This window comes from Sphaerodactylus townsendi, linkage group LG04, assembly GCF_021028975.2.
Source record: "Sphaerodactylus townsendi isolate TG3544 linkage group LG04, MPM_Stown_v2.3, whole genome shotgun sequence".
Taxonomy (NCBI): Eukaryota; Metazoa; Chordata; class Lepidosauria; order Squamata; family Sphaerodactylidae; genus Sphaerodactylus; species Sphaerodactylus townsendi.
The window spans coordinates 57,222,264-57,241,464 of NC_059428.1; the positions used below are offsets into that span (position 1 = coordinate 57,222,264).

Consider the following 19,201-nt stretch of genomic DNA (forward strand, 5'->3'; position numbering starts at 1 on the left):
TTTTTGTGTTTGCCAGTTATCCTCTGGTGTATATGCCAATGCTTACTATGTCCCATCCCCATAATTGTCACTCAGCTGTCTGTCGGTGACAAGGAGAAAAGGGTGACAAGCAGCCTTGACATCCCACCAATCATCTCTCTGGAAAATTGATATTGTCCTCCCCAGTAAACAACAGCGAAAGAATTGACCAGTCTTGCCGGCACATCCTTGAACAATCAGTTTCCATTAATGGAAGCCACACATTTATCCCACCATATTCCAATCAATAAAATAATGTGACTTGTTCTATGCTGAAACATTCTACTGTTCAAGGTCTGCATTTAATGCCAGATACCTTCCAAATAGATTAGTCTTTTTTTGCTTTAATATAATCATGCATCTGAGAGCAAATGAGTACCCCCTCCCCCCCCACACACCCCTTTCCGTTTCAGTAAACTCTCTTTTTTTCTGTACACTCTCTTTTTCTGTACTCACTATGTTGCCAGCAAGGCACAATTTATCCAGCATGTTTTCAGTTTGAATGTTTACATGCTAATATTCAATTTCATTTTTACTAAAAAGACAGGGGGAGAGGGGCACAACACTACATCACCATCCTTGCCTGGATATACTAAAAAGATGAAAGAATGTGCTCTTTTAAAATGGTTTGAATAGTAATACACTGTGGAGTGTTTACTTTATGCAACTGCATCCTTTGTTACCCAGTAAAGAAGGCACATTTATACACTACCACTATAGATGGAAATATTTGGGTAAGTATCCGTGTAGGATAGTAACAGCACAACACATCTAGGATGCTAGAATTGAGGAAGAAATATAGACTGTCTATTCTGTGAGAATGAACAAGTGTTTCAATGGAGGTAAGGCATTGCATCTATGGAGAATGAAATTGTGCCCAGCAGTTCCCTCTTGTCAATTTACAAAACAGTACTAAGGTCAGTGTCACCACTGCTGAGTTTCCAGCCAAGAATAAAATGTAAAGTCAGCAGCTGTTGGCATTTCTTTGATACCTTTCACATTCTCTTAGGCTGATTCCGCATGGGCCAAAAACAGCAGTGGGAAAACGGTGTGAAAACAGTATAAACCCTTTTACACCGTTTTAAACCCTTTTACATCATTTTCACACCGTTTTCACACTGCTGTTTTTGGCCCATGCGGAATCAGCCTTACAGACAAGAAGAGTTTGTATTCCACTGCTCAACCTGAAATTTTTGTAACCATTTCTAATTTGTAACCTGTTAAATAGCTTTAGTAAATAATTTTTTCTAGACTACATTTATGCCAAAAATTCAAACAAAAACAAACAACTAAAAAAAGAAGGGAGAAAATACTGTGCAGTTTATCCATGCTGAATGTTAATGTGCAAACATCTAATACTGTCAAACAGTTAATACTGACTTACAAGCATTTCCACAGATTAGAAACTGGACCAAAAGGCACCCTTCCACTTGGTTTCTCTTTGGCTTAAAAAGAGCTGATCTGAGAATAGGTCACTGTAAAGACACATGCAAAAAACAAATAAAATCCAAAAGTGTTCTTGCACTTGTACAATCCTTTGCATAAATAAAAAAAATTAAAACTTCTGTAAACTCTGCTTATACGGTACTAGTATTGTGTAGGTTCTTGTGAACACTTTTGAAGAACTGTAGTAGCACCAATTTTCCTTTCATTTTATTTTTTGGGGATCTAACAGTATAGCTTATTGTATTTCCTGACAAAATATTTATTGCTCTGAATACTACTGTGTGAAAGCCACATAAGAGACAAAGAACTTCCCCCATTCTGTTAACCTGTTAATCCTCAGCAGATATTATTTAATATCTATGTGTGGCCTCTTGCTGATGACACTCAGCTGCATTTGCAATTGTCACCTTATCTGTCCCAGATTTTCCTAGCCACAGTGATCTATGCAACAGTCACCTCAAGGTTGGACTACCAAAACTCATTCTACACATGGCTACCCTTGGACCTGCTCTAGAAGCTCCAACTGATGCAGAATGAGGCACCAAGAGTCCTCATAGGGACCTCATGACAGGCATATATTCAACCCATGCTTCGCCAACTGCATTGGCTCCAGGTGGATTATTGGATCAAGGTTTGGGTATTAACCTTTAAAGCCCTAAATCGTCTGGGGCCCACATAGCTACAGGATATGTCCCTCAAAGACCTGCTATATTCCTTGAAGACCATTGCAGTTAGCAACAGAAAACGTCCAGGTGATTCCTGACCCTAGAGAGGTCCAGCTTGCCTCAATCAGGGCCAGGACCTTCTCAGCCCTAGTCCCTACCTTGTAAAACACTTTGTCCAGTGAAGCCAGTGCCTCACAGGATTTAATGAAATTCTACACAGCCTGTAAGACACAGCTGTTTTCCCAAGTGTACAGTTGAGGTAACTACAGTTGAGGTAACTACATAATGATGCCCTCCTTCCTCTATCTTCCTCCTTCCCCTTTTTTGCCCTTTCCTGGTTTTTCCCCTCCCCTCCACCCACTTCTCTCCTTTTTTCTTGCAGTTTTTCCCTTTCCCTACTACTGGCTGTTGCGTATTAGTCTGCAAGAAATGGGACACAGTTTGGCAAAGTGTATTTCAACCCATAAGATTGTTCCAGGATTAGCAATGAGCATAGTGATATGCACTTGCTGAAGACGTGGACATTGACTCCATGAAAATGAGTACATACCAGGGAACTCATTCTAGACTCTCACAGAGAGGATTCTTTTGTAACAACAGACTTCGGACTACTGCACTTTCCCTATACAGAGACTTTTTTACTGTTTATTGGGAAAGGCTTATGTTGCTTGTCGGCTTTGACTCACCTGTGTGCACTTTACTGATGCACACAAGTATTGTTCTTGTTCACCATTGTACTTTATTATACAGCCAGGGTCTTGTTTTTTGTGCTGTTTTCTATTGACTGCTGCTGAGTGTACACTTGACCCATTCATTTGGATTGACTAAAGTCAGGTTTTGCTGACTGTCTACTCTATCATCTTTGCTTTGAAAGCAAGAAACAAATCCTGCTGGTATCCCTGGGTGTGGCCTGCACATTTCCACTCTCTCTTTCTCATTCACTCATTCACAAATGCACACACCCCTATATGGTTTTAAATGAGTTGGTTCTGTTTGTCAGCAAAATTATTAGCATAAACACTTGTACAGTGTTTTGTGTTACAAACATCAAGAGTTTTAACACATATCATTATGTTTTTTCTTTGCTGGGGAGGTCTACATACTAATGGTGTAATGTACAAGCCATTAGGGAGGTTCACTGTCCTTTCACTTTGCTAAATGGACAAAATCAATACTTTAATGGGAATGTTTGGGAGGATCTTTATGAATACCAAACTGGAACACTGCAACACTTTTCCGGCCTTTGCATTAAGTTCATTAATTTATCTCATCTAAATTACAAATTTCATTTATCTGATCTGGAGGAAGACAAACTTACATTTAAAAGCTTAGATTTTTGCTGCGTTAATGTTTTACAGGGAATGATAAAGTTAATGCACTGGAGAGACACTTTGTCACCCCTATTGGTAGGCAATTATAGATAAGACTTCAATTCCAATTACCCTGATGAGGGCACTCAGAATCTACCATAAAAGAACAATGCAAATATTAAGTATAGAAGCCAAAAAGCTAATCAACCCTATAATAAACACAGTCACACTTGTTAAACTTAAGCATTGTCTCTGAACTAAAGTATGTTACTTAATTCATTTAATTTAAATGAGAAAAACAAGACACTTCCTTTAGTGCTGAAAATTAAGCTTTTTCTAAGACAGCACCATGGAACCATTTCCTTTCAGTGATTTATAAAAGAAGCCATACTCCTATTACCACTATCCAATTACACTTTGCTGCACTAACAAACAAGTTTGAAAATATAGTGGTAAGTATCCCCTCACAGCACAAAAGTCTGTAGGACAAAAACTAAAGGATAGGTTACCAAAGAGCGAGCGAGAAGGAGAGACAGTTCTGATTCATACAGACATTTAACCAGCTGTTGTTAACAACCCTCCACATTTTTAGTCTCTCTCTTTTAAATCCATCTTAGTTCTATCACCAATTATTCTGTTCACATGAACTTCCCAAAAGGAGAGTTTCAGGTCAATTCCACAAACAAATTAGTGAGAAAGGATGCAGTATTGAACATGTACATCATCACTGAACATACACATCATCATGCCGCCATGCCTCATGGAAAAATGACACATAGATCTTACCCAATCTGGCAAAGGAACATTTAGATAGTTCAACAGGATACCCGTTCCATTAGCAATGGTGACTTTCAACGCATTTGCATTAATTGCTATCGGTCAAGTTTGGGGAAGATGTGATATCACTTCTGAGCAACACTCTAGGAATTATCCCTAATCTTTATTATAAAGACTACACAAACAAGGAAAAATTCCTCAAACAGCACCTCGAATTACTTTTTTTCTCCTGCTCTTCAGTTTCTCAAATGTAGGGGATGATCTCCTACAGCCAGGGAAATGACAACCTTTCATCTATAGGATTTCTAGTCACGATCTGTCCTGATTAGTAAATATAAGCTCTGCTTTCCTTTTCTAGCTCCTTGATTATCCACGGGTAGTACATATATTGCAAATCTATGGCGTCAATTGGAATACAGATATCTTAATGAATGCTTTTCAGTAATTGGTGCTAATATCTGCATGTCTGATATTATCAGGACTGCTTGAATATTGATTATTCCACTCAATAAAAACTCACTCTGATTTCATTACATTCATGTTTCAGTGGGCCTTCCAAACAATCATGTAATTATTAATTAATTGTCTTCCTCAAACCAGGTGTAAAGCCTAAGCACCTCCTTTTAGAAAAGGAGTAAGAGGTATAGATGGAAGATTTTCCTAGAGTGAACTTGGTCCCTGTTGAAAAGTATGTTCTATCCATGAAAATATGGATGGCTAGTTCCACACACAATACTGAACATATGACGCTATCGTACACTGAACTGCACTACTGGTCTATCAAGGTAAGTATTGTTTATCTGACTGACAGCAGCTTCTCCATGGTCTCACGCAGATCTCTTTCACAACACCTACAATCTTAGCCTTTTGACTGGAGATGCCACAGACTGACCCTGCAACATTTTCCATTCCATTCAAAGATGCTCTATCCTTGAGTCAAGGCCCTTTCCCAAGCCTTCTAGAACAAATTAGAAAAAATTAAAGTTTGCTTTAGTGAACTTACAGGGAAAAAATCTAGGAACACTGAATCATTTAGCAGTATGAACAAGATACCTGTAGTACAATGCCATTACATCATTTTGCTCTGACAAGTGTCAGCTACTAATACTGTTATTAGGAACAGTCTTCTCTTAATTATATGAGGAACAATATGGATGAGGCTGAATATTTCAGATTCATTCCCCTGCACAAGTCCCTGATGCAACAGCCCCAGCAAAAGACTCTCCTGAGTCACAAGAAGATGTCTTGCTCAAGAAGAATTCACCAGCATTTGCAAAATAGATCCAAGGGATCCAGCTAGTGATTCTGTGTTATACAGCACCTTTGAGGAGTAGTGGAAAACAGAACTATGCTTCACTACTACTTTAACTGGACAAAATATTTTTATCTTTTATTTTATCTATTTTTCGACTTATATGGTTAGTTCATAATTAACCATCAATCAAATCAACTAGCTAAAAAAGGCCTGTTCCTTGGAACCGCTATGTAGTTTCACAAGGTAACAGAGAACACATGAACACACATAAAGTTGCCTTATGCTGAATCAGACCATTGGTCCATCAAGATCAGTATCATCTACCTTAGGTCCCTAACGTGGTACCTGGCATCCAATGGGCAAAACCACAAATGCTTTTGCCCAGAAAACAGCACGTGACTGTGGCCACCATGCTATATTAAAATTACAAAAATGTCCACAGGCTTAAAAATGTTGGGAACCCGTGGTCACCTTATACTGGTCACCAGCAGAGGTCTTCCACATCTCCTACCACCCGATCCTCTTAGCTGGAAATGCTAATTATTAAACCTGGGACCCTTTGGATGCGAAGCAAATGCTCTGCTACTACGACATAGCCACTCCCTTTGGAAAATAATTTCATGACACAAGAAGTTGTAATACTGATATTAATAATTAATATTTGTTTTTCCACCTTGAAACTCAGATGTGCTATGAGTCTTGCAATTCTTCCATAGTTCAGAATCAGCTGATTTGTATCAATTAAAGCCAAAAGCAACTATTCTGTTGGTGCATGGCCAGGAAGTGTTTACTGTTACCTTTTTCATCATGAAATATACTGATTGCTGCAATCTAGGCACATAAGGTGTTCATGTGGGATATGAGGATCACTAAACATGATCCATCATAATCAAGGTCTCCTGTTGAAAATACCCATGGGAAAACTGGTAAAAAATGACAGAACTGACATAATTGTTGATCTTCTTCATGAAAGTATGTAAGAAAGTTGACACACTTCAATGAAAATTAAGGGATATTAATATTAGTAAATTTATAATCATTATTAAGGTTAAGACACCTAAGGATACAAAAAGTAGGAACAGGCAATCTTTGACATCTTTCTCAAAGTCTAACTTTTGATGTGAACTTTTGATTATTTTTTTAAAGAGGTACAAAAACAAGGTATATGTGCTTTATCTCCATTTGGACATGCTAACTACAAACGAAGCAGAACTCATAATAATTACCTATCATGACTAATAAACTTGGGAGGTTTTAACATTGCAGTTGAGAGTGTAGAGAGAAAAAGCAAATGTCAAAGGGAATTAATGTGCAGAGAAGTGTACAGTCCAAAACAAATGACCTTAGTTAACTGATTATGGATTTTTCATTTTTGGAGGGGGCTTAATAGTTGAAGGTATCATAACACAGCATAAGTCGTCTTTTTATTATATTTCCTACACTAAGATTTGGAAGGGAGAACGAATTTGATCTAATCCTAGACCTCAGTTGCTTTTACAGTGGGAATGTTGAATTCTCACCCATATAATATTCATGGCTATTTGATGTTTAATAGGGAATTACACTTACAGGCTTTTTATATAGGTGTGGATTCCCAAAAATATGACATAACACATAAAAAAATCTGGACACATTAGAAGGTAACTTATGTGACACAAAAAAGAGGTAGGTGAAGAACAGGATATCATTTAGTCATGCAGAATTGGGATGGGAGGGTATCAATGTTTGCAGTACCTTGAGTTTCAGAAGCTACGTGAGACAATTTTTGTTATTTGCTGTATCCTGGTGTTAATCTGGATGGGAGAATGAAAAGAACAAACTGGCACCTATTGCCTTTCCAATACCTATGCTGCTAAACTTACACATAGAACCAGGCTTACTTGTATGTATTCCTAGCCACATAACGAATATGATTTGTCATCCAGAAATAGCAATATTTCTTCTAAATGCACTGCACTGGCTTCCAGTAGAGTTCCAGATCATCTTCAAGGTGTTGGTGTTGACCTTTAAGGCCATTCGCGGCCTGGGGCCATCGTATCTTCGAGACCGCATCACCCCATAACCGCCCCTACGCTGGCCTCTCGCTGATCGGCAGAGGCGGTACAATTTTACTGGTGGTCCCTGGCCCTCGGGCGCATGTGGTTGGCCTTCCTTACACGAGGGCCAGGGCCTTCCACGACGCTGGCCCCGCCTGGTAGGAACGCTCTTCCTCCAGCTGTCCGGGCCCTGCGGGACCTTGGGGAGTTCCGCAGGGCCTGTAAGACGGAGCCGTTCCGCCGGGCCTTTGGAGGAACCAGCCGCCAATAGTGCCCCTCCCGTGGCCCTTAACATCTGGGCCACCAAACATCTAATGAGACTCGCCACGCCTCCCCTCTACCGTGGGGAGGGAGGGATTTTATATTATTAGAATGCTGGACGCCACCTATATCTTGATCTTAACTCTAAATTTAAACCTTGAGTTTTATATTCGGTAAATGCATTGGGAATTTTATCGCTGCTTTTAAATGTTTATTTATTTATATTGTGTTTTAATTGTTGTACACCGCCCAGAGCCCTTCAGGGATGGGGCGGTATAAAAATCAAATAAATAAATAAAAAAATAAAAATAAATTCCTCCTTTCAGGAACAGGGCATAAAATATAAATCTTTCCTCATGTTGTTGCATAAGTACAGAGATCCCAGATTCAAAAAGCCTATAATTAAGCAAAACGATCTGAAGATTTATTAAAAAGAATTTATCTTAATGATAGTTTTATGTTATGTGTCAGCACAGATATCCTGGCTTAATCCTCCTTGTTACCTTTCAGTGCATTTGTACACACTCAGTTACAGAAGTACCTGGAAAAAATGAGTTGATGGAATAAGCCTTTGTCAAGGCAAACCAGCATATAATCTTGTGCAACTGCCTGAATCTGTGTGAAAAAAATGCTCATGTAAAACAACACTGATAACACAGACTTCAACAAATGCAAAAGATTTGTAAAAAGTAAAATGTATTCAAATACAAATATCTATTGGATTTTCTCACTTTTTTATTTAAACAATGAAATCAGGTCTAGGGTGGAGAAGAACAAGGGATCTCACCAGACAACATGCATATTATTGAATGTGTACAAAAAAGTACAACTTTTAAAAGTACTTGACATACAAACATGAATGGGAAAGGTGACAATGGTAACCATACTCACATATTTGAAATCCAAAACAGTCAATTTACAACACTTAATAATTGCTTATGAATACTATTTTATAAATTGGTAATTCAGAAAGTCAGCAATACTATGGAAAAATTAAATAGTACAACAAATGGCCACAATCCTTAGTTCTGTTCATAATGTGCAACTTGCAACAATATCCAGCCAGGAAATTCCCCACAAGTCTGTCATCTGACCTCTAAGTAGACATTTTAAAATACCAAACATACATAACACAGTAAATTGAAATAATATGACATGAGAGTGAAGATGAAAGGCAAGGGTGCTAATCCCCCTCCTTACCTATGCTTCTCCTCCAAAATCTTCTCCCCCTGCAGTTATATTTTTATTAAGCTTACAAGGTATGGATCCACATTCCATTGGATACTGTCTTATAGTAAACACTTGCCTTTGGATTTTCCTGTATGAACAAGACAATCCAGAAGGTGAATGTTTATGATAGTACAATATCCAATGATGTATAGAAACAGATCCGAAGTAAGTTCAGCTGAGAAAAAAGTTGCTGAAAAGCAGAGACATAAAAACTGTCAGTGTACTTCTTAGCTGCTGCTTTTATTGTGTGCATAGCTTTCCTCCTCCCATGTTGAACTACTGTGTGAAGTGACTGGATAGACTTTATCATCAGATGGAAGGGCTTCAGTCCTCTGTGTCTCTAGTTTTACTAGAGCTGCAATGCGCACATTCCTGTTCATCTCAGGCTAGAGAAGAAGAATTGGCATGTGAGCTGGGGCTAGGGAAACAGTTTTCTTCTGGCCATTATGTAAAATAGCTGTCTTTTTCTTTGGTTTAAGTCTGGTACAGCTGGTCCTCTCCAAGTCCCTGTACTGGCATACTTGTAGATAAGTGTGGGATAGTTTCCATTGCTTCATATGACTCATACAGCCTCCTAGCTCTTCCTTTCAGACAAAAGCCTCATCTATACATTACAATCCTTGTACAGAATAAACCTGAATTTTTCTAATACATTTGTTGAGTAATTCTCATGCTGTATTCAATGTATGTATTGCTGAATGTGTGACTGAAAATTCACATTTATCCAGTTTCATTTATGAAATGAATGTATGTTGGCTCTTTCAAACAAGTGTACACATATACATGCCTGCATAGATGCACATGAGGAACAGATTAGAGCAGCAATCCCTCTAGTCCAGGATCTTGTTGTACACATTTGCCCAGGAAGGCAATAAACAACACCTCTTAGCACATATACTCAGAGGTTTAGCACCTCCATTGATATATACCTACTCCTTTTATGGAAATTCTAAATGACCATTCTTCTCAACAAATCCAAATCTATGAAGATCACAGGGAATTAGGAAGGAGTTATAGATAGAGTTATATAGGAGTTACAGAGCCCTTCGGGGGATTGGGCGGTATATTAAGTCAAATAAATTAAGTCAAATAAGTTAAGTCAAACAAATTAAGTCAAATAAATAATAATAATAAATAAAATAATAGATAGACTTGCTGGGAACTGGGAATCTTCTGGAATTACAACTGATTTCCAGACTGCAAAGATCATTGCCCATGAAAAAAAATGCTGTAGAGGGTAAACTATAAGACATTATAGCCCACTGAGGTTCTTCTCCTTCCCAAACTTGCCCTCTCAAGGTTTCACATCAAATTTCCAGGAATTTCTCAACACAGATTTGACAGCTGTAGAAGTTAAGTGATGAGACTACTCAAATCTATTCAACAGCAAGAAAAGATTTCAGATTTCAGAAAAGAATTCAGATTAGCCTGCACTTTCCAACACACACCAGCTGGGTGATCTTGGGCTAGTCACAGTTCTTCTGAGCTCTCTCAGCCCCACCTACCTCACAGGGTGTTTGTTGTGAGGGGGGAAGGGAAAGGAGTTTATAAGCCCCTTTGAGTCTCCTATACGAGAGAAAGGGGGGATGTAAATCCTTCCTTCCTTCTTCTTAATAGAGATGAATAACCAGGAAGGGCAAGGGTGATATAATTTTCTGGTTAGTTTTCTTCGGAGCGCTCATTTTTTGTAACATTAGTAAGTTCTAGCTAGCAAATTATCATTCCTGACTCTCATAGAAAAGGGCATTATTTGCTGTCCTCTCACATCTTGAACAATGGGTCAAAGTTTTGCCTGCTCAGTTCTCTAAGAAAAGGGCATCTATGTGGCCATCATTCCATAGTGTGGCCTCCTCTCTACAAACAACTTTAAAAGAAAGCCTACAGTGTACATAGGAAATACCAAACTACCCCATAAATACAAAAGAAAAAATGATGGCAATAAAGAGCTGTACTACAACAGAGGGGGAAAGAATCTGAAGTTTTCTGTAGAAAACCTTAGCAAATGCACCACATTAGATTTCAGCCTCTTATGAATTCAATCAGGATTTCAAATACTGTTGGGACTAAGAAGTCAATGTAGTCCTTGAGTGTCACTTGCCACTGAATCCAACAGCTATATTCCCATTGAAGCCTAATCTCAATCCTATTCTACAAATGTTCTACAATGATGAAAAGGAGAATTATCCCTGTAGCATATACAATACTTCTTTTTAAATGTGTATAAAATGGAAGTTCTCTTAAAATCTGAATGTATTATGATGTGGATTTCCAAAAAATCCCATATCTGCTACTCTTACTAGTCTTCACACCGCATATATAAAACATACCATAATGCATTTTCCCTTCACCATACTATCGAAACAGCCTTCCATTCATACTAATTTGCAAGCTACTAAACATACATTTAGGCAAGAACAGTCCTGAGAGCATCCCCCTGTCACCATATATGGCCTCAGAACTGGTGGCAGTTTCATAAAATGCCATGTTGTTCAGCCACAGCCTATTAGTTATTTATTCCTTTCTTTATACAGTACGCTTGAACTGCTAGTGTTTGATGAATCACCAAGAAAAATAGGATCTGACAAACGGCTCTTCTCTCAGCAGCTGGCCACAGTGACAGCATCAATAGCAAAACACATCATTGGCTCTAAAATGCCACATTTTCCCCATTTACACTGAATAAGACATGAAACTATTTAAGGAAAGCAGTACTGTGTTATCATTAAGGCCTGTTGACACTGCAGAAGGGGTGCTTAGGACTCAATTCTGTCATCACTCTTAATCTGCAACTAATAGCACCACACTCCAAAGAGAGAGAAGAGCTGTCTGAGTGATGACAACAGTGCTGGTGATAAAGTATTGCACCCTTTAAAAACTCATTTACAGATTGGTTTCATTACCATCCACACAACTGGCTGCCACCCATGAGGGAAAACTCACATTCTCATCAGAGACATGTGATTTTGGCTATTAACATTCTTTCCATGCTAATAGCATGGTACAGAAATGAAGCACATGGAAATTCTATGATCCTAACAACCATTATCTTGTATATGATTGGTCCTTCCAGATTTCTTCATGTAACATGCATACAGTCTGCTGATTATCTGCAGGTTTGGTCACTAGACTTTCAGTGGTGTTTCACGATGGAAAAAAAGAAGAAAAAGAAAGGGAAGAACATATTCTGTTCATTTACCTACATAAACTATTAAGCAGCACACTTAGATTTCCTACAACAGGGATTTTCATGTAGAAAACAGCATGATTCCATCATCTTTTCTGAAATATTATACCAGTACCAGTGTAAAGTTACCCCCTTCCCCCCAATAAGAATTACACATTTAGCAAAAACATTTAAAGAGAATGAACATATATTTACAGAGAACTGGGAATTGGTTTTTAATTTTTCACAAAATCAATTTGACCCCCTTTACCACATCTTATGATTCCACAATGTCAATTAATTCCGTGTAGTTACAATATTTTTTAAAATACAAAAAGTATTATATCACAGTATAAATATATGCACATCTATGCACTATGACAAAAGTATCAGAGTTTATTACCACAAATGCCTGCAGTTTGTTTTTCAAAATCTATATCCCATTCAGCCATTCAGATCTGCAGGCACAGATATTAGCGTTCATTCTGACACAGTTATGAAGGAATCCGTTATTTTCTGACTCAAGTATAGTATGATGTCAAGCACAAATACAGAAATAAACCAACTTCAATAATATCCAGCACTCTGTGGATGGATGCAGAGAAAAAAATAGTAGAATGTGTAAAATAATACAGAAAAAAGATCCTAAATACCTTCAGCTTCTTCCATACAGTGCATGAGTGCGTAAAGTGCTGCCAAGCCCCCGCCAACTTATGGCAATGTCTTATGGGCTTTTCAAGGCAAGATATAGTTTACCATTGCCTTCCTCTGCATAGCAACCCTGGTCGTCTTCCATCCAAATACTAATTAGGACTTACCCTGGGTCTGTTTTGATTGATTCAGACAAAAAGTTTAATGCAAGAAGAGGTACTTTACAAAAGATCACAACATATATACCAACACAGTCCTATAGCTGAATATTACGGCTGGTGAATACATATCGAGAACCCTACTCATAAACAGAAGAGCATTATGAATTAATGTACAAAGTCCCACTGGAATAAAAACAATTCTACATCATGCCATCCAGATAGGTTATTAGTAGCTATATTCTCCCAGAATTCTGCTTTTGTGGCATGTGTGTCACACCTCATCTAAGGGGGATGCAAAGAATGACATGCCATGACAAAAATAATTTCATCAACATGATGTAGGATTCAGATAAAAGTAATCTAGAAATGAGACATTCCCTGACTTCAAGCCACATGACTGGAAACCTCTTTGTTAAACAGTGGCAGGCAAACTGTTATAATTAGCTGTACAGTACAATTTTTTTGCACATAGAGGTATACGTTTCATATTTACTCTCAACAATCTCTTTTAAAGTCAGGACACAATAATTATTTTCGATCTTACATTTATTTAACATTTCCTTTGTTGTTGTCTAAACTCTGTGTTGTAGATGGCAAAAAGAACTCAATGAAACCAAGATTTCAGTCAGTTTTTGTCTATATAACACTGTCAGTTTTTGTAATGAACTTTCAAAAGGATGGGTCCTATGAATCACAAATGCAAGATATGCAAGATAACTGTGAAGGCAGGTTTCCTCCAACTTCCCCCAAAATTTTCCAAAAGGTTGTGGCTGAAGTTCAGGGAACCATTATAGACAAAATACTGCTGTGAGGAAGCTAGTGTAATAGCTCTAGTATAAGGGAGAGAAGAGATAGACTGGTATCTTCCTCCATACCACATGAGATTTCAACAGTGAGAATCTTCATCAGCTTTTCAGCGAAGCACAGGAGAGAGGATGGTGGGGGAAATCTGTCTTCTTGTGTGAATAGTCTGATACATGTACTTGTCACAAGGGTATGATATAAACATATTAGGACTTCATCTGAATTCTGTATGTATGAATTAGTCCTTACTGAAAAGAGTCTGCAGATAGGTCTGAGTATGGTGACAAGGAAGAACTGGGACTCTCATATCCCCTTGGAACACAGCACTAGGTTGTGTCCTTTTCCTCACCTGCTTGATGTATTCTGACATGAGCTTCCAGAATAATTTCATTCTATTTCATGTGCTACTTCTTCCTTGACTTCCCTCCATCAGTCCAAGAAAATACAAGAAATAAAACCTAGACAAATTTTGTAAGGGAAACACTTTTGAATGCCACAATCTAGGCTAAACGTTGTTTTTGAAAAGGAAAAGATGAATGAGAATGGTTCAGCGAAGGATGCGTCTATCAGCACAGGCAAATACCACAACTTTCGAAGCTTGTCAAATACAACCAAGATAACCTGCTGAGTAAATACAGCCTTATATTATGTTTTCCTATCATGTGAACAATTGCAAGGATTTTTTAGATCATTATATAATTCTAGCAACATTCCAGCTGCAGTAAAACATGTGTCACTTTCAAAGTTTCCCCTGAAAATTGCACAATCTTAAAACACAGTTCATTTTTCCTCCTTTGGAACAAAACAGATGGCTGATTTCCTGCGCCCTGTCCCCGGATACACATTTCTATACTGAAACACATGCAGGTTATCGAATTATAAGTAGGTTATCGAATTGTAAGGGAGCAGCAGTGGCGTAGGAGGCTAAGAGCTTGTGTATCTAATCTGGAGGAACCGGGTTTGATTCCCAGCTCCGCCGCCTGAGCTGTGGAGGCTTATCTGGGAAATTCAGATTAGCCTGTACACTCCCACACATGCCAGCTGGACCTTGGGCTAGTCACAGCTTCTCGGAGCTCTCTCAGCCCCACCTACCTCACAGGGTGTTTGTTGTGAGGGAGGAAGGACAAGGAGATTGTAAGCCCCTTTGAGTCTCCTGCAGGAGAGAAAGGGGAGATATAAATCCAAACTCTTCTTCTTAAAAACAAAACATTTTTTCACTTACATACCAGTTCAGTGTTCAAACCTTACTCTCTGGATCTTCTGATTAGAGAGTTTCAACTAGTTGAAGCCAAGAGGTAGTGAATGGTGACGGTAGTAGTTGGAACATAGGCTCATACCGCACATGCAGAATAATGCACTTTCAAACTGCTTTCAGTGCTCTTTGAAGATGTGCGGAATGGCAAAATCCACTTGCAAACAGTTGTGAAAGTGGTTTGAAAACGCATTATTTTGCGTGTGCGGAAGGGGCCATAGTGATAATAAAATCTCTCCAGTAAAAACCATCTCTAGACACAAACAATCCCTCTGGATTATTTTGTTGATATCAATACTGCTGGCAGTGTTCCAGTACTTCCAATCCTATCAGACCAACCAAGACAAGGAAGTGGTACTGGGGAGACATCAGCTTAATAGTATTTGTCTAGCAGTGTTCTTTCTTGCCACCCACATTGTTTAACATCTGTATGAAACAACTGGGAGAGACTGTCCAGTGATTTGGAATGGAGAGTCATCTGTATGAAGATGACACCACACACCATTTCTCTTTTTATCAGTCAAATGTGACAGTGTATGTTCTAAACAAGCAACTGGATATAGCATTGGGTTAAATGAGGACTAATACACTGAAACTAATCACATCCAGGTATAATGAAGGGTGCTTTGGCACTTAAACTTTAATTCTGGCAATAGTAGTCTAGATGCTTTTTCCTGACGCTGTTTTCTAATAAATCATCTGAATAGAGTCTCGTTATTGAACAGCCCAGGACTACGACAACTACAATCTCAAATGAATTAGCAGCAATTGACTAATGGGATTCAGGTGGAAATAACCTGTTATTCTTTGTTTGGTGTTTTCTGTCTAGTAAGGAGACTGCTGTTAATCTGCCCATTCATTTGCATGGAGTCAGATCATTTGCATGTATGCCTATCAATCTCCAGGCAGTTATATTTTCTTTTACAAAACCAATGCTTCTATCTCTGGAAGTCTATTAGTTTCAGCTAATATTCATACAGTACAATATGCTGACATGACAGGCCACCTGGACTCTGAAGAATGTACCTTATCTCTTTAAATAGTCTACAAACTCAATGGTAATACTGAGATTCTGGATGCTCAATGACAGGACAAAATCTAATGGCTAGTGAAGTTGTGCTTGTCAATAATCCACAGATTATAAACTTCCAACTATGGATTTCATGGGCTCATTACAGTATTTCAGTCGTTCCTTATAACAGAAGAATCTGTCTTGAGAAAAAATGGTAATGTGCTACTGAAATGTGGTTTAGGGTCAATAATCTGCAGCCTGCTGAAGAAGGGATTTCATGAACAGAGAAGAGAGACTGAGTACAAGTCTATTTATTGAGTCAATAATATGAAATTTAACCTAACTAAATATGTAACCCACAAACGATAGCTTCTAAAAGATTCCATGACCACAGACTTCGTAGTTTCTTTAAAAATGTTAAAGTACATGCTACATAACATGAAATACTGTGCATTAGTATGTCACTATGTATTTGTTGTCTTTCATGGATTATTATAAGCAGTAGGAATGTGAATCTGGTATTCATGGTCCCAAGTACTGTCCTATACATGCAAGGACTTGAGAAGGAGAAAAAAATTCACATCTTCTCGTCTATCTTCCTATTGCTGCCTTTTCCTTCTCCCATCTCTTTCATTATAACAACACTCCAAAATGGAACATATTCAATACACAGAAATGAATTATTGATCACTAGCAATAACGCCTGTTATGCAAAAAAATACAACAGGCTCTAGAAAACTAATTCTCCCAAGGCAAGAAACGTGGGTGGGGTATATCTACAAAAAAATGGTGCCCAGCACAAAGACTGAAATTATGCCCCCTCCCAACATCCCAGCTTTGTCACAGAGTGGTAGCAGGATACCTGTGAAGATGGGGTGAGTTCTTATTTCTGTAAACAACTACCCACTGTTTGCAAAACTGGATCCCAGCTTTGCAAAAGAGTGGAGCCAACAAGGTGTCTGTGCAGAGAAGGAGAGTTTCCCCCATTTCTATAGGCATCACCCCATTTGCAAAGCAATGTCCCAATTTTTCTAAAAAGGGGGGACGCCAGCAGAGTACCTGTGAATATGAGAAGCCTGTTGTGTGGAAAAACACAACAGGCTCTAGCAAGCAGGAACCCACAAATGGGGAAATCAAGTGGACATTACCCCTACCTTTGTTCTTTTGTTTTCCTCCTCCTTCTCTGCCTCTCACTCTCCAACCTGCCACTCCTCTTAACCTTCTCTATTGATGCCCCACAATCCCAACTGTGCTACAGGCAGGCAGAAGCTAGAGTGTGGCCAGGCAAACCAGAGTCAAGGTGGACAGCAGACACAGGCGTTGTCAACCAGTCCGTAATCAGGGCAGGAAGATGTCAAATGCGTAGTCAAAACCAGTCAGAGTCAGGGCACGCATTAGGTACAGGTGTGGTCAAAGCAGTCCAGGGTCAAGGCACAGGCAGGCGATCAGACAGGTTGAGAGCTAAAAGTCAGAGGGAGATCAGGAACACGGAGCTTACCAGGAAGTACACTCCTTGCACCCTGGCAGAGCCAAGCCCAAGGCAGGATTTAAACAGGGAGTTCTGGTTACTAAGGCTGGGATACTGCAAGGACTCAGTCCTCCTCAGAAGCGGATGCCTCCATTTTACAGAGCCTTCTGCATTACCCAGAGGCAATGCAAGCACTTTTTTTCCTACCCTGTCACTTCAGCCTCTGCCTCTGTTTCCTTTGTGTAGCTGGCTTGTTATTCAGCTCCTCTGAGATTCCTGATGGCTTCCCCAGGGACCAGTCTCTACCTTGGCTTGCAGGGAGGGTCTTGGAGCTGACTCCACCTCGTGAGGAGCCAGCTCTGGCTGTACCGTGTCTTCAGGCTCTGCAGCAGGTTCTGCTCTGCAAAAGAGTCCTCAGTGTCCAAGGACTGGCTCATGACACCAACTCTCTTTCTGGCCTCCTACTCCAGCTCTCTCTTTCTGCCCCACAGTCCCAGGTCTGTTTTTAATTTTCTTCCTTGCTACCCCAGCTCTCCCTTTCTCTGTTTTTTCACCCTGCTAGTCTTTTTCTGCCCCTCCACCTCAGCTTGGACTCTGCCCACTTATTTCAGCTCTCTTCCTACCCCAACTCTCTGTTCTCTCTGTTTCTCTATTCCAGCTTTCATTCTCTCTTTCTGGCCAGATACCCTAGTTCTCTGTTTCTGCCTCTCCTTAGCACTCATTTTCTTTCGGCCCCTTCTCCAACTCTCTCTCTCTCTCTTCCCCCCTCCCCCAGTCAAATTCTTGGTAGCTTGCCTGGAGTGATCCAGGTGGGCATGGTGAGGCTTTTCCCCCCCCACAGACCTGTTCTCACTGCCTCAGTGAAGCAGTTCCTGTGCAGTAAAGCCTTCCCCCCTCCTCCCAAACACTCTGGGACAGGGGGGGACCTATCCAGTCCTGGTTGCTGGCCCTGGGCTCACTGCTGAAATGAGAGTTGGCTCAGGCAAGGAATAGGACAGCCCTGCAAGAACCCCAGAGCCTTAATAAGTCTTTCCAGTTGAATGAGAAGGAATCTGGAATGCCATTGTAACACAAGAACTAACAAAAATATTAAGAGAAAAAAAGATAGAATGGGCACAAACGGTAGATTACTAATTGCTAATTTTCAGTAATGGGGACTATTAAGAGTATAATAGGTCTCTTCCAATGGATGAATTTATTGCTGTTTACATTTCCCTCTATGATTAAGCTGAAGCTTGAAGGGGAATAAACATGTATCATATCCTTCTTGAACTAAAGGAAGAGGGTACTTATTTGTACTTACCAAAAAAAGGAGAAAGGAAACAAAACAAATTAAGCGATAGTGCAAAAAAGTCAAAGAAAAGGAAATCTATGTTTTTAAAGACTAAATATTTTCTAGTACAATATGCACCACCTGCCACCTGTAAATTGAGTAGCGTAGTCATGCTCGGTACCAAATGCCACTGACACTTCCCTCTCTGAACCAAAGCTAGATATTTATTTTAAAAGACCAACTCTCAGGACAGCAAAATAATCATTTTAGGATTTCTTTATGTTCTCAGCTTTACAAGACATCTGCAGTGGGCTACATCCTAGAGATCGAACTAAACCTAACACTCAGGTAAATAAAACCTGATCCTGTACAGATCTGTTGCTCTTCTCTCCAGGCCTCCACATAGGTATCAGGCTTCA

General features: G+C 39.4%; 1 protein-coding gene and 1 long non-coding RNA gene across 13 annotated transcripts in view; one reads left to right on the forward strand and one right to left on the reverse strand.

The window, feature by feature from the left end:
* Nucleotides 1-19,201, reverse strand: part of ROBO2 (roundabout guidance receptor 2) — a 547,539-nt gene that overhangs the window by 412,856 nt on the left and 115,482 nt on the right. The window lies entirely within an intron of this gene.
* On the forward strand, nt 75-17,801 carry LOC125431611. The gene is made up of 3 exons (XR_007244321.1): nt 75-85; nt 4,103-4,108; nt 17,756-17,801. It is a non-coding gene; the product is annotated as an uncharacterized LOC125431611 (long non-coding RNA).